This window comes from Notamacropus eugenii, chromosome 3 (assembly GCF_028372415.1).
Source record: "Notamacropus eugenii isolate mMacEug1 chromosome 3, mMacEug1.pri_v2, whole genome shotgun sequence".
Taxonomy (NCBI): Eukaryota; Metazoa; Chordata; class Mammalia; order Diprotodontia; family Macropodidae; genus Notamacropus; species Notamacropus eugenii.
The window spans coordinates 227,706,636-227,720,459 of NC_092874.1; the positions used below are offsets into that span (position 1 = coordinate 227,706,636).

Here is a 13,824-nt window from a genome sequence, read left to right on the forward strand (position 1 = left end):
AGACTTGGAAAACTGCCTAGAGAAGTCAAATAAGTTGCTCAGAGCTATATAGCCAGTGTCTGAGGGACAATATGAGCACAAATCTTCTTGCCTTTAAGGTTGGCTTTCAATTTACCATTCCATGTTACCTCTGTATAATTACTGCACAGCTATACATTATATCAAATTAGTGAATTTTTAACTGGTTAAATGATTAGGTCTGGGGTATTAAATAAGACATCAGCATCAAAATAGGGTGGTTTAATGCTATTGCTCAGTTCTTAGCCCTATTGTGTTCAGAGTCACAGAGATTTAGATCAGAGATTCCCAAACTTTTTGGCCTACCATCCTTTAAAAAAATTACTTAGCACTCCCCTGGATATCTATTTTTTTAACCCTTCAACAGTTTTTTTTTTTGAAATTTGCATCATCAATTTGCAATATATTTTTAAAAAATGAAGCATCTTAAATTTAATGATTTATTGTAAATTTGTGGGCTTTTTTTCCTGCATTGAAATTTTGGTATTGTAATATTGCATTATGTAACCATATAGTGTTGTATTGTAAATTAATCATACATACATATTCCTGCCAATGCGTGTTGGACTTCCCAACAATATGCCACATGCTCTCTGGCCAGTCAACACTTGCTTGTTAAGACCTGTCAGAGAACTTGACCACTGATTGGTTATAACTTGCATTTTGTGAATTTATTTGGAAAATAATATAATCATACGACTTTACCTCTGTTATACAACAGATGAAGCATGTATGAATAGTTTTTCAAAATTTTCTTCTCTCCTTTCCTTATGCTTCCACTGCCCCCTAATTTTCCGTTAATGCCCTCCAATTGCACCTGAGGCTACGATCAGTCCCCCTGGATTATTCCAGCATTCCCCAGGGAGTGGTACTTGCCCACTTTGGGAACCAATGATAGAGCAATAATGACCCTTCTATGCCATCAAATTAGTAGTCTTTCTACTACTTTTCAATTAATTTACTAATTACTACTTTTACTAATTTACTAATGACTAAATTTACTAATTTACTAATTACTAATTAATCTACTACAAATTTCAACTAATAGAAAGCTAGGGGAATTGGGATGCAGAGAGATGCGCTAAATCTAACAAAAGAAACTCAGTAAGGATACTTTTCTACAGTTTGCTTAAAAAAGAAAGCTTTATAAGATGGCATTCTGTATTGAACAACCACAGCAACCTTGACTAGTAGCAATCCATGTGGAAAAAGATGCATAGATTTTTGTTTACATCATGACATAGCCATCAGAAACACAAGTCTGATCTCACAGGTTACATCTACATTTACATTTTTAGGTGGGCAACCAAGGTAGCAGGGTATGGTACGAAGAACACCAGAATTGACATCTAGTAATCTGGATTTGGATATTAGCTTTACAACTTTTGGCAAGTCATTTAGTGGAGAAAGCAACTGATCTCCATGGAGGTGGCAAAGGGATAATATTCATATTAAATACCTGTTGGATTACAGAGAATGACATGAGTGATAGATTAAAAGCATATTATAAAATTTGAAGTTTACCACTCTAGTGGTGTGGTGGGTGGAAGGTGAAATGACTGAGGAAAACAAAAGTTGAATCTTCCTAGCATATTGATTTATTAAGCAATTTGTGCCAGTTGCCCAACAAACTGGGACCAGACCTTCTCAGCTTAGGCCCCAACCCTGAATACAAAGGAAAACAGACATTAAAAACAATCAAATCACACCAATTAATTAAAAGGAAACAATACATTAGGTTATCTGATTTTTAACAGGATGAAAGATTAGGGACTTTCTGAGTTGGGAGGGGGAGAGTGAACTGGTGCAATTCCCTGAAATCAGAAAAGGAGGTATCCCACTCTAAGTGTCTGTAAACAATCAAAGGAACCTGGAAACAATAACTGATCAGTATGGGGCCAATTTTCTGATAAGACATATGACTTACTTGAGATGTACAACTGTTTTCATAGCAAATTGAGTATGCATGTTATTCCCTCCTTAAGCCAAATGTGATGAGAGTAAGGTTTACTTTTTTCCTCTCACCTCCCCTCTCTTCCCTTCCATTGAAAAAGTTTTTTCTTGCCTCTTTTGTGTGAGAGATAATTTGCCCCATTCTATTTTTCCCCTTTCTCCTCCCAACATATTCCTCTTCTACCCCTTAATTTAATTTTTTTAAGATATCATCCCTTCCTATTCAACTCACCCTGTGCCCTCTGTCTATATGTATATAATCCCTCCAACTACCCTAGTACTCAGAAAAGTCTCGTTATAAATATTATCTTTCCATGTAGAAATGTAAGCAGTTCAACTTTAGTAAGTCCGTTGTGACTTCTCTTTCCTGTTTACCTTTTCATGCTTCTCTTAATTCTTGTGTTTGAAAATCAGATTTTCTATTCACCTCTAGTCTTTTCATCAAGAATTCTTGAAAATCCTCTATATCATTGAATGAGCAATTTTTCCCGAGAAGGGTAATACTCAGTTTTGCTGGGTAGGTGATTCTTGGTTTTAATCCTAGTTCCTTTGACTTCTGGAATATCATATTCCCAACTCTTGTGATCCCTTAATGTAGAAACTGCTAGATCTTGTGCTATCCTGATTGTATCTCCACAATACTTGAATTGTTTCTTTCTTGCTGCTTGCAATATTTTCTCCTTGACCTGGGAACTCTGAAATTTGGCTACAATATTCCTAGGACTTTTCCTTTTTAGAATCTCTTTCAGGAGATGATGGGTGGATTCTTTCAATATCTATTTTACCCTCTGGTTCTAGAATATCAGGGCAATTTTCCTTGATAATATCTTGAAAGATAACGTCCAGCCTCTTTTTTTCATGGCTTTCAGGTAGTCCCATAATTTTTAAATTGTCTCTCCTGGATCTATTTTCCAGGTCAGTTGTTTTTCCAATGCGATATTTCACGTTGTCTGCTGTTATTTCATTCCTTTGGTTTTGTTTTATAATTTCTTGATTTTTCATAAAGTCATTAGCTTTCATCTGCTCCATTCTAATCTTTAAGGAATTAATTTCTTCAGTGAGCTTTTGGACCTCCTTTTCCCTCTGGCCAATTCTGCTTTTTAGGGCCTTCTCCTCATTGGTTTTTTGGATCTCTTGTCATTTGGGTTAGTTTATTTTTTAAAGTGTCATTTTCTTCAGCATTTTTTGGGGTTTCTTTTAGCAAGCAGTTGATTAGTTTTTCATGATTTTCTTTCATCACTCATTTCTTTTCCTAATTTTTGCTCTACTTTTCTTACTTGGTTTTCAAAATCCTTTTTGAGCTCTTTCATGGCCTGAGACCAATTCATATTTTTCTTGGAGGCTTTGGATGGAGGAGCTTTGACTTTATTTTCTTCTGTTTGCATGCTTTGGCCTTCCTTGTCACCAAAGTAAGATTCTATAGTCTGATTCGTTTTCCAGTTTTTGCTCATTTTCCCAGTCATTTACTTGACTTTTGAGCTCTTTGTCAAAGTAGTTCTCTGCCTCCAGTGGGGGTGGGGGATGTACCGCCAGTCACTCAATCTCCCCACAATCTGTGGGCCTAGAGCTCCAGAAACAGCTACTGCAGCTGCACCTCCTGCTGCTGTGGCTGTCATGGGTACTTCCACCCCTCACCCCTCTGCCAACCTGGGGCTGGGACTTGACCACTCTACTCTTTCACACTGGTCCCACAGTTTTTTTCCACTGATCTTCCAATTTGTCCTCAGTGTTTTGGGGTTGTGAAGTCTGGAAATCAACACATTTGTGAGAGCTTCAGTCCCCATAAGGCCTGCTCAGGTCCCCTCTGTGCCTGTGCAGCCCACACTGGACTGTGCTGTGCTCCCAACATGGCATGCTAGACACTTCCTGGTGACCTTCCAGGCTATCTTGGGCTGGAGATTTGCTTCACTCTGTCATTCTATGGTTTCTACACCTCCAGAATTTGGTTAGAGTCATTTTTTAAATAGATATTTGGCTGGGTTTGTGGGGAGTGCTCTAGAAAGTCCATGCTGTTACTCTGCCATCTTGGCTCCTGAGATGTATAATTGTGAGAAATCTCCTTGCACAAATCTTTGGATCTGAGTTTCTGGTCACTGTAAGCTAGGTCTTTAGTTAAAAAGTTTCTAAATAGCAGGTAGAAGTGATCTACTTTTGAAGCCATGCAGGACTAGGTTCAAACAATGCAATAAGGTTTTTTCCCAATTCCCACAATTGAATAAACTTTCCTCACAAGACAGAATTTAGACTAGACCCATAATTGAATAGAAAGGGGACTGAGGTAATTTAATTCACATAATTAACCACTTGCTGTTCCAATTCCCTCAATTTTCTCCCTTTTGATTTATGGAGTGGGTAGCCCACTTCCCCCATAGATCACTTATCTATGAACCAAATCTATAAAGGTATCATACATTCGTGATCAGAATTACACAAGTCAGGTTACAGATCAAACTAGAGGGCTCACAATGGACTAATTTTGAGAAGGGAGATTTACACATCACAAAGATAAACAAGAAAGCAAATTTAAATACATGCATCATGAAACAAAAGGCCAAATCGATACAATAACATACATCAAATTTCCTTGTATCCTGGTAATCCATTCCCAATGTCCATTTATTTAATCAGAATGTTGAGTCCCAGATGTCTTATGTAGTTGTCTGGTCCCCAGATCTTGTTCATCCTTTGTTCTTGAAGAGGACCAATGATATTAGGAAGGTTATGTCTTGACTTGCAAATGAATTGGATTTCAGTGAGACAGAGCTGTGCAAAGTCATCAGCCTCGCTCTCTTTTACACAGTCATCAGAGTTCAGTGGCAAGACAGAGGTCAAGACAACTGGTGATGGCCCCAGCGGTCCTTGGATGTCTTCTCTTGTACATTCTGAAATGGTCTTCATTCTCAGGGCAGCTCTGAAGGGGTTCTGCTTCTCTGGTTCCAAATCACTTGTAGAGGTTCCCCAATCCTGGAACTTTAGCATTTATAAGCTAAACCTAACCACATTCTGGGGTTTCAGATATATAGCAAATACCTCACGTTTGACTCCTATTACACTAAGCCACAGTGGTCAGACCACATCAAGAGGAGTGGGTGATCTACATGGGAAGGAGACTTGGAATCACATGTTATGGTTTTCAATAGAAGAAGCAAGAAATACTGAACTTAGGAAAGGTGGGGAGGGAAGGGTCTATAGTCCTCTAAAGAGTTGTAGTGACCACACGGGAAAGAGATTACATTTGCTTTATCACCTGAGTTGAAAACAAGCTCTGATATTTAAGAATTACAGTACAGTATGTCACTTTAACCTAAGAAGAGAGAAATTTTGGGGGTATCCATCCTAATGGGGAAAATGAATTATAGATTTGAAGAGGAGGCGGGATTTGGATTAGACAGTCTCAGGTTCAAGATTTAAATAGGAAAGGTAGAAGAAGAGTTGATGAGCCACATCAATAAAAATATTTTAAAGAAATAGGCTATGCCTAGAAATATTAAAATTTTTTTATTCTATCTTGGTAACCCAAGTACTTGGCCTAGTACCTTGCAAATGGAAGTAATAATGCTTATTATAGTAATAGCAAATAACAAAACACTGGAAAAGAAATACAGGTTTTTATTGTAGGAGCAGGTGGTCAATGATTCAGAAAGTAACAGCCAAGTTTGGCTTGTAAAGTTACTTAACCCTGCTCAATTTGTTCTTTGCTTGGAATCAGGCTACTTGGTTACTCAAAGAATCTTCTTTCTCAAGAAAAAGGTGGTGGTGGTGGTGGTGGGGAGCAGCTAGGAGGCATCTTTCTCAAGAAAAAGGTGGTGGTGGTGGTGGTGGGGAGCAGCTAGGAGGCACAGTGGATAGAACACCAGCCCTGGAGTTAGAAGGACCTGAATTTAAATATGCTCTCAGACACTTATTCTCTGTGTGACCCTGGGTAAGTCACTTAACCCCATTGCCTCCAAAAAACAAATGTCTTCTGCACATAGGTTGATTGAACCAAAGGCAGTTAATCACTATTGCTTTGTAGGTCTTAGAGAAGACTAGTTTTCAGTCCCTTTACCTTCTCTTCTTCAGCCAGTCCTTAGAATAAGCCACATAATCAGACGTTGAACTTAAATATAAAATGGGAACTTGAAGGTTCAGGGTAGTAAGAATGCTTGTCAAGGGAGATTAATTTGATTTCAGGATATAGTATACAGAGGACTTACTGATGACACTGAAGTATATAAAGAACATTTATTAAGAGTTAAGAAATAGTTTATAATACCAATAGTAACAATTAAAAAATGATCATTTAAAATTTGACATTCCAAAGTTAAAAGTTCTTGTAGTTTAAAGTTAAAAAGCCAATATTAAAAAATTTAAGCCTTCTTTCTGCTGGTTCTTCACCTGACAGTTTTCCCCTACAGGTATAGAGAAATGAAAATGTCAAGAGAATACTTCTCAATCAATAAACATTTAATAAAACCTACTATGTGCCAGGCACTGTGCTAAGCACTGGACTTCTCACCATGAGTTACAGCCTCATGCATACCAAAAAGCAGATTCTTCTTGAAGATCTAAGATTAGGCATTCTGTAATCATTTTAACTAAGGCCAGTCTGACCCAATCATCAACATCTAAAACTACTAAAGACTTAAAGACTTGATCTTCAGAACAGGAATAAACCCTCAGAACATCAGTTTAAGGAAATTTTTAAAAAGCTAGGTGTCTTTTGTCTTTATAATCACACTCATTTCTTCATCTATCTATTGCTTACCCCCTGCCATAATGAGTCTTCCCTTCAAATGGGGAGCTTTTCCCCCAAAGACAACCTGTTGGGACTTTGGTCTAACAAGCCTTATAACCTAACAAAGGAAATACGAATAAGACTTGTATGTTCCTGTGGGAAACACCTACTAAAACCTTCTCTCAGATACTAGGCCCATGGTGTTGAGTCTCATTAGCTGCACTTTTGTATGACCTTGGAGCAGAGAGATGGCTTCCTGAATGCTAATTCTATACATCCTTCCATTTAGAAATTTGGTTCAAATTGAACCAAATGGCTTGACAAGTCAATATGAATCTTTGAGAGTTAAGCCATGCTTCCATGATGGTACTGCTCTTTTGGGGTTGAAGACAAACCTTTTAGAGATTGGTGGTCCTTTGGAGGCTTATGGGTTGCACTCTTGGCTCCTTACTGCAAAATGAGAGATGCTATTTTTAAGAAATTAGACGTTATTTTTAAAAAAAGTTATTTTTTAAAACTAGAAACTGGAAAGTTAACAGTTTCAGATTTAGGCTGATTTAGGTTGGGATTTATTTTGGGTTGGGGAAGGAGAGGGAAGGGGAAACAAAGGGAAACGACAGTGCTTTGGCTTTGGATCTTGTAAGTGCTAAAATACTTTTAGACAAAACCTGTGTACTAAGTTAGAGAGGGAGCCAAACTGATCTCGCTGTCTTAGGCCTTCATTTTCTATAGTTCTTAGTAATTTAGACTTAAGTTCTTGTAGTTTATATAGTTCTTAGACTTCTGTCTTTTTCAGAGGGAAAAGAGGCTAACACTGGGTCAAACCCAAAATGCTTTCTTGAGACATGATATTCCCTTACCTGGAAAAGAACCATTTTATGGGATAAATTTCCAAAGAAATTTTGTCTCAGGTAGAATGGGATCTAGAAAAGAATGCATTTAAGGCTGGGGATTCTTTTCCCCCGCCAAGTTATATTTGGTAGTTTCAGATAACTAGTAATGAAGTTCCCTTCCTGTCTTTTACTAGTTTCACACTAAGATTCTAGATTTAGGGCTAAGAAGGACCTTAGAGGTCTTCTAATCTGGTACCCATTTATTAAGATAAAAAAAAGTTAAGTTTGTCAGTAGGCAGTATTTGAAGAGTTGTATAGACAAATGTTAATTCATATGGCAATTATATTGCAGTTAGCCTATAGAGGCAGGATTTCACTTGCAAATTGACTTCCTAGCTCTGGTTGAAAGATTTGGTAGGCAAAGCATCTGAAATTGACCAGAGAATGACTCAGTTCAAATTCTTCCATTTCAAAGCCAGTTGAACTTGCTACAAGCATACAACCAAGTAAGTCTGATTCTACTTTGATCAAATTATTTTCTCCCCATGCCAAGGCTTTAATTCCCATGGGACATAAAACAAGAATCAGGGGCCTAGAGCCATACCTTGAGACTAATTTCAGTCAATTTCTCCATGCTTACCTGTGACCCACTTTGACCTTTGTAATAAATCTGTGTTTGAGCTGCCTATGGCCCATTCTGATTAAAATTCTGAGGGAAGAAATTTCAAAGCATTAGAAGGATCTGAAAGTTAAGATAAACTAGACACCGTTTAACAAGGTTAAATTTCCTGTCTTGGATGTGTCATATTTAAGTTAGACTTAATTTTTTTTGTTTTAGCATTCGAATCCCTCCTTTAAAAGGTGAATTGTAGTTCCTAGTGCTCAATTTAACTTTGAGCTTTGCATTAGGGCAGAGAATGCATCTTTCTCCAGCCAAGAGAAGGTCTTCCATTCCTATGATCTCATGAACTACCATGAAAATATAAGCTTACCAGCATCTTGCCTACCAATTTTATCTTGACAGGTTTCCTCATGTTTTTGGAGAGTTTCACGCGGGACCACGTGACGAGCATTATATTTGCAACTAGCCATTTCTTTTGCCTTTTGGGGGTTTTTCTGAAGAAAAGAAAGCCCTGCTGTTAGAGGGGGCATTATAGAAGTTCTTACTGTCCCTTTTCATATGCAGGCTGCCCCTCCCTCTTTCACTCCTCCTAGTTTTCATACTTTATGACTTATGGTGCTCAATTAGAAATACTCACTTTTTTGCATTGTGCCAGGTGGTACTGCATTCGGTTTTTTGATACAAAATGACTTGGGTCATAAGGGCACTGTACTTTGCTGTCTGGATCCATGATACCTGGGCAGCAGGAACCATATGGTGGCAAAATACAGAAGAAAGAAGTCAACACATAAGGCCAATGGTCTTGACGATGTCTTTTTCTCAAAATAGAAGTGGATAAGGCAGGTTTCCTCCTATTCTATTTCTAAGAAAGGCTTCAGTTGCCTGGAGCCTCTGCTTTAAGAGTCCCTGGAGAAAGAGATTCTGCCTTGAAGCTTAAAGACACATACTTCTCTTGATAAGTAGGTCTTCCCACAAGTTAGACTTGTGTTTATAGGTTTCTGGGAATCATAAGAGTTGTCCTCTTAGGTAGTGGGGCACTGGGTAGGTAAGGTACCTCCCTCTCCTCCTCCCCCCCTGCCCTCCTCCTTGGTTCTTAGGAGAACCAAGCCTCTGGAGGTCAGCAGCCCCTCTAACAGTTCTCTGCCTTCAGAGAAGCCTTCCAACTTCAGATTACTGGTCTGTGTCCTTGTGGAACTCAGGGGTAAAAATTGTTACTCAGAGCAGCCACTTGGAGGCTAGAATGCATGTGCTGTCTGGGGAGGCCAAATGTTAGCTGCCACTCTTGCTTCAAGGACTCCCAAGTTACCCAGGCAACAGCTGCAGGACCAGGATTGTTGAAAATACAGATCAAGAAAACCAGGCATGAACAGTGGGAAGGGAGGAGGTTGAATTTATTCCACATTGGCTCTATATTATGCCTGGGGCACTGGCAGAGGGCATAGAGTTAGGTTGTCAAATGCCCAAAGGCACATCTGCCACTTAAATGATTAAGTCCAGGGATTTAGGCACAGGTGCCTCTTAGGAAACACTGTTCTAAGTCAGTGCCTCTGTTCAAAGCTTCCCTCGCATTTTAATGATCAGATTAGAGCCAGGAACTGCATAAAGGTAGTTGGACCTCTGAAAACAGACACAGGTTTACTAAGTATTCTAGAACACTATTAAATCTTGCTGTCAGTGATGCTGTCCTAACTTAAGAGTTAGTTGTCAGAACCTAAGACCATAGAGTTATTTTATAGGGGAAGAAAAGAAGATCCAGAGAGGGAAGATAATCAGCCCATAGTTATACAGGTAAGAGCTGAGATTACAACCTAGGAACTCCCCACCACAAATACAGTTTTTACCAGAGTACCAAATTTCTTCCAAAACTTGTTGTAGATAATTTGAGAATCATAACCATTGCGGTTTGGAGAAAAGGTGACTTTTTTTTTTAAATGAAGTTGCTAAAAGTTAGAAAAAACTCCATCCTTTGAACCAGGTTTTAGAGATTAAGGAATTTCTTAGAACTGGGAGTGAGTTCTAGAGCCTAGGTAATTCTCCAGTTGGTTAAATCTTTCCCTAATTACGCTGAATGGAGAATCTTGGGCAATAGTGCCTGAGGGCTTTTTAAAGGTGAGTATTCTAGATTTCCTACCCTGGTGAACAAATGATTTAATATATGGAAAGTGCTTTCCAAGCCTTTGAAATGCTACAGAAATGCTATAATGACATCTTTTTTTTTTTTTTTAATCTTTCTGCCAGCCATATCCATTACCACTAATTAGTTAAGAGACTCACCTAATTCTTGACAGTCAAGGCAGACAAGGGGAAGGGTCACTCAGCGATTAAAAATCCTTCTGCAAGAGAGTAAGAGACAGGCACATGAAAGGACAATGGGAAAGTTTAGCTGCCATTCACAGGAATGAAAAATGGCCCTGACCTCAATTCTACCTTAACTGCTCCATCCTGATCACAGAATCCATGATTCCTCCCTTAAGTGGTTAGAGATCTGACTTTACAGCTCTCATGAGAGAGACTGCTGCATCTCAGTTTTTTAGGTTTATCTGGTGAAGTCTAGGAAGGACCTCCTTTCTTTTAAATGTATAAGGCACATAGGATTACAAAGGAAACCAATTACATTGAAATAGTTTATCAAAACACTTAAATAGATCTTATGTTAAGAACCCGAGAGTTAAGCTTGCTTCTTTAAAACATTCAGAAGACAAACATCATTAAAATCTCTAACATGTATTGAGCCCATTGCACAGGAAATAGGATCACAAAGGCACAGTCCCTGACCTCAAGAAAGTTAACCTCTAGAGAGATAAAACACATGAAGGAAACATGATTACACATGAAGCTGGAGGTTATAGGCTGAAGTCCTGTAGGACATTAAGAGAGGCAGGTATTGATGAATAGAGGGATATAGGAAAGGAGGCTTCTTAGAGGAAGTAGGACTACCCTGAGTCGTGAAGGTGACTCCGACTTGGACCAGTGAAAAGACTGATGGTGGAGAAGAGAAGCAAGGCAGAAGGGAAGCAGGGTAATGAAGAGACCATCCCAAGTAGAGAAAAGGCCAGGGGAAGGCTGGGTCAGGGATGGGAGAGGATACAGTGAAAGGCGTTCCAAAGTCTTTGAGGAAATCCCTACTCACCTTAAACAAAAGAGGTTAATCTCATCGCTGCTGTCCACTTCCTAATTTAAAAGCTCTTTGGTCCTCCTTTTATCTTGCCCCCCCATTAAGGCGAAAACCAATGACGTGTCCCTATAGAGGATATGCTCCCCCTAGGACCTCCCCCTAGGCTACCTGAGATTGCAGGTGTTTGCAGGCTTTCTGATGGCATGCACTCCACCTGCTCCTGTGATTTCCCCAGTCTTGCAGCCTCCTAAGATCACAACAGAATAAACTTATAAGAAAGTCACCCAGACCCTTCCCTTCCTCTTTTCCCTGTGTCCCTTTCTTCTCCCAACTAAAGCAAGACCGTTCTTCGTGGCTGCCTGCTTTTTTTCTCCACTAGTAATTCATTCCTTTATATTATGTATTGCTCTTTCCAGACTGCTCTTTTAAAGACTAAATGGTCTTGGGAGAGAAAGCCCATCAAATTCCTAATAGCCTAGTCTGAATGAGTTTTCCCCAAGAGTGAATAATTTTACCTAAGTTCCATCTTTTCCCTTCTCCTCCAAAACAACAGCAACAACCACAAACAAACAAAACTTGCCAGGAAAACCAGAGGATTAAATAGAGATTTCCTTGTGTAATATCCTAAGAAGATCCATCCTCCGCTGCACACATAGTTGTTGTTCAGCTGTGTCAGATTCCTCATGATTCCATCTCGGTTGTTTTTTTTTGGCAGAGATACTGCAGTGGTTCCCCATTTCCTTCTCCAGTTCATTTTATAGATGAGGAAACTGAGGCATACAAGGTTCAGTGATTTGCCTAGGCTCAGAGCTAGTAAATGTCTGAGACCAGATTTGAACTCAGAGAAATGAGTCTTCTTGACTCCAGGACCAGGACTCTATCCACTTTGCCGTCTAGTTGCCCACGCGTATAGTACCTTCCCTTAAAAAAAAAAAAAAAAGAAGCAAAACTGGCTGATACAATGACTGTGAGGGGCAGCACATGTAACTTACTTTTGCTTCTAATATTTCTTAACAGGAATGAATAAGCTCTTACTTATTAAGCACTTACTATGTGCTAGGCATGGTGCTAATGTCTGAAGTTAAAAAGACATGCAAAACACATGGTTTTTGTCTGCAAGGTAAGGTCAGATATTAATGGGGTAGACAGGATGCAAACAACTAGATAGTATAAGATCTTTGCAGTGTAAATGGAAGGTAACCACAGAAGGCACTAACCTCTAGGGCAACCAGGAAAGGCCCCTGCTGAAGGTGGGATTTGAGCTTCCTTCTTGAAGGAAGCTAGGGAGTCTAAGACATAGCCATGAATCGGAAGAGTACTCTAAGCCTGGGGGCCAGAGTGCAAAGGCATCTATATGGTGAATGGAGTATTATGCGTGAAGGACAGCAAGTGGGCAAGTCTAGCTGGATTGCAGAGGGCATGGAGGGGTTTAATGTGTAAGAAAACTGAATAAGTAGGAAGAGATCAGGTTGTGAAGAGCTTTTAAAACCAAACAGAAGATTTAGTGTTTGATCCTGGAAGTAATAGGGAACCACTGGAGTTTACTGAGTGACATAGATGCATGATTCAAGAAAATCATTTTGGCAGCTGTGTTTGTAATGGGGAGAGACTTGAGGCTGGGAGACCATTTAGAAAGCTATGGCAATAATTCAATTGAGAGGTGATAAACTAGGGTGGTGGCCATATGAGTGGCAAGAGTAGGGGACAGATAGGAAGAAAGGATGGGGTACCTAGGTTTCAGAGTGGATAGAGCATTGACCCTAGAGTTGGGTGACCTGAATGACCCTGGGTAAGTCATTTTAACTCCTATTGCCTCCAAAAGCAAAAAAGAAAGAAAGGACAAGATGTAGCAACTGACTAGATATGTTGTCTTAAATGAAATAAAAAATGATGGAAGTTGGAGACCTGAGTGATTGGGAGAATGCCAGCACCCTTGTCTGTAATAAGGGGGGAGAGCCTGGGGGAGAGAGATGATGAGTTCTGTTTTGGACATATTGCGTTTGAGAAGATATTTAAAAGACATCCCATGGGAGATGGTCAGTAGGTAGCTGGGAGTGCAGGACTGGAGCTCAGGAGAGAGTTTAGGATTGGATATGGAGATCTGGGAATCAGATATTTGATAATTGAACCCATGGAAGCTAATGAGATTTTTTTTAATTAATTAATTTATTTTTGGTGTTCTGCAATCACTACCATATAACTTAGATTTTTTCTCTCCCTCCCCCTCCTTCCTCCACCCTCCCTGAGACAGCATGCAATTTTATATAAGTTCTACACATACATTCCTATTAAATATATTTTCACCATAGTCATGTTGCCTAGAAGAATTAAAATGAATGAGAGAAATCATATGACAAACCAAAACATAATATTAAAGAAAATGATCTGCTATATTCTGCGATTGAATTCCATAGTTCTTTCTCTGGATGTGGAAGATATTTTGCCTTAAAAGACCATTGGGAATATTTTAGGTCCTTGCATTGCAATGAAGTTCTGAGTCTACCAGAAAAATTCCTCGCACACTGTGGTCGTTGCTGTACACAAAGTTCTCCTGGTTCTGCTCTTT

The 13,824-nt window shown here is 39.2% G+C and overlaps 1 protein-coding gene and 1 long non-coding RNA gene across 3 annotated transcripts in view; one reads left to right on the forward strand and one right to left on the reverse strand.

The window, feature by feature from the left end:
- Positions 1-13,824, forward strand: part of NCKAP1L (NCK associated protein 1 like) — a 96,341-nt gene that overhangs the window by 22,975 nt on the left and 59,542 nt on the right. The window lies entirely within an intron of this gene.
- Positions 6,182-8,231, reverse strand: LOC140531384 (uncharacterized). Its single transcript, XR_011976336.1, has 3 exons — positions 8,162-8,231; positions 7,084-7,138; positions 6,182-6,362 (listed from the first exon to the last, which is right to left on the reverse strand). It is a non-coding gene; the product is annotated as an uncharacterized lncRNA (long non-coding RNA).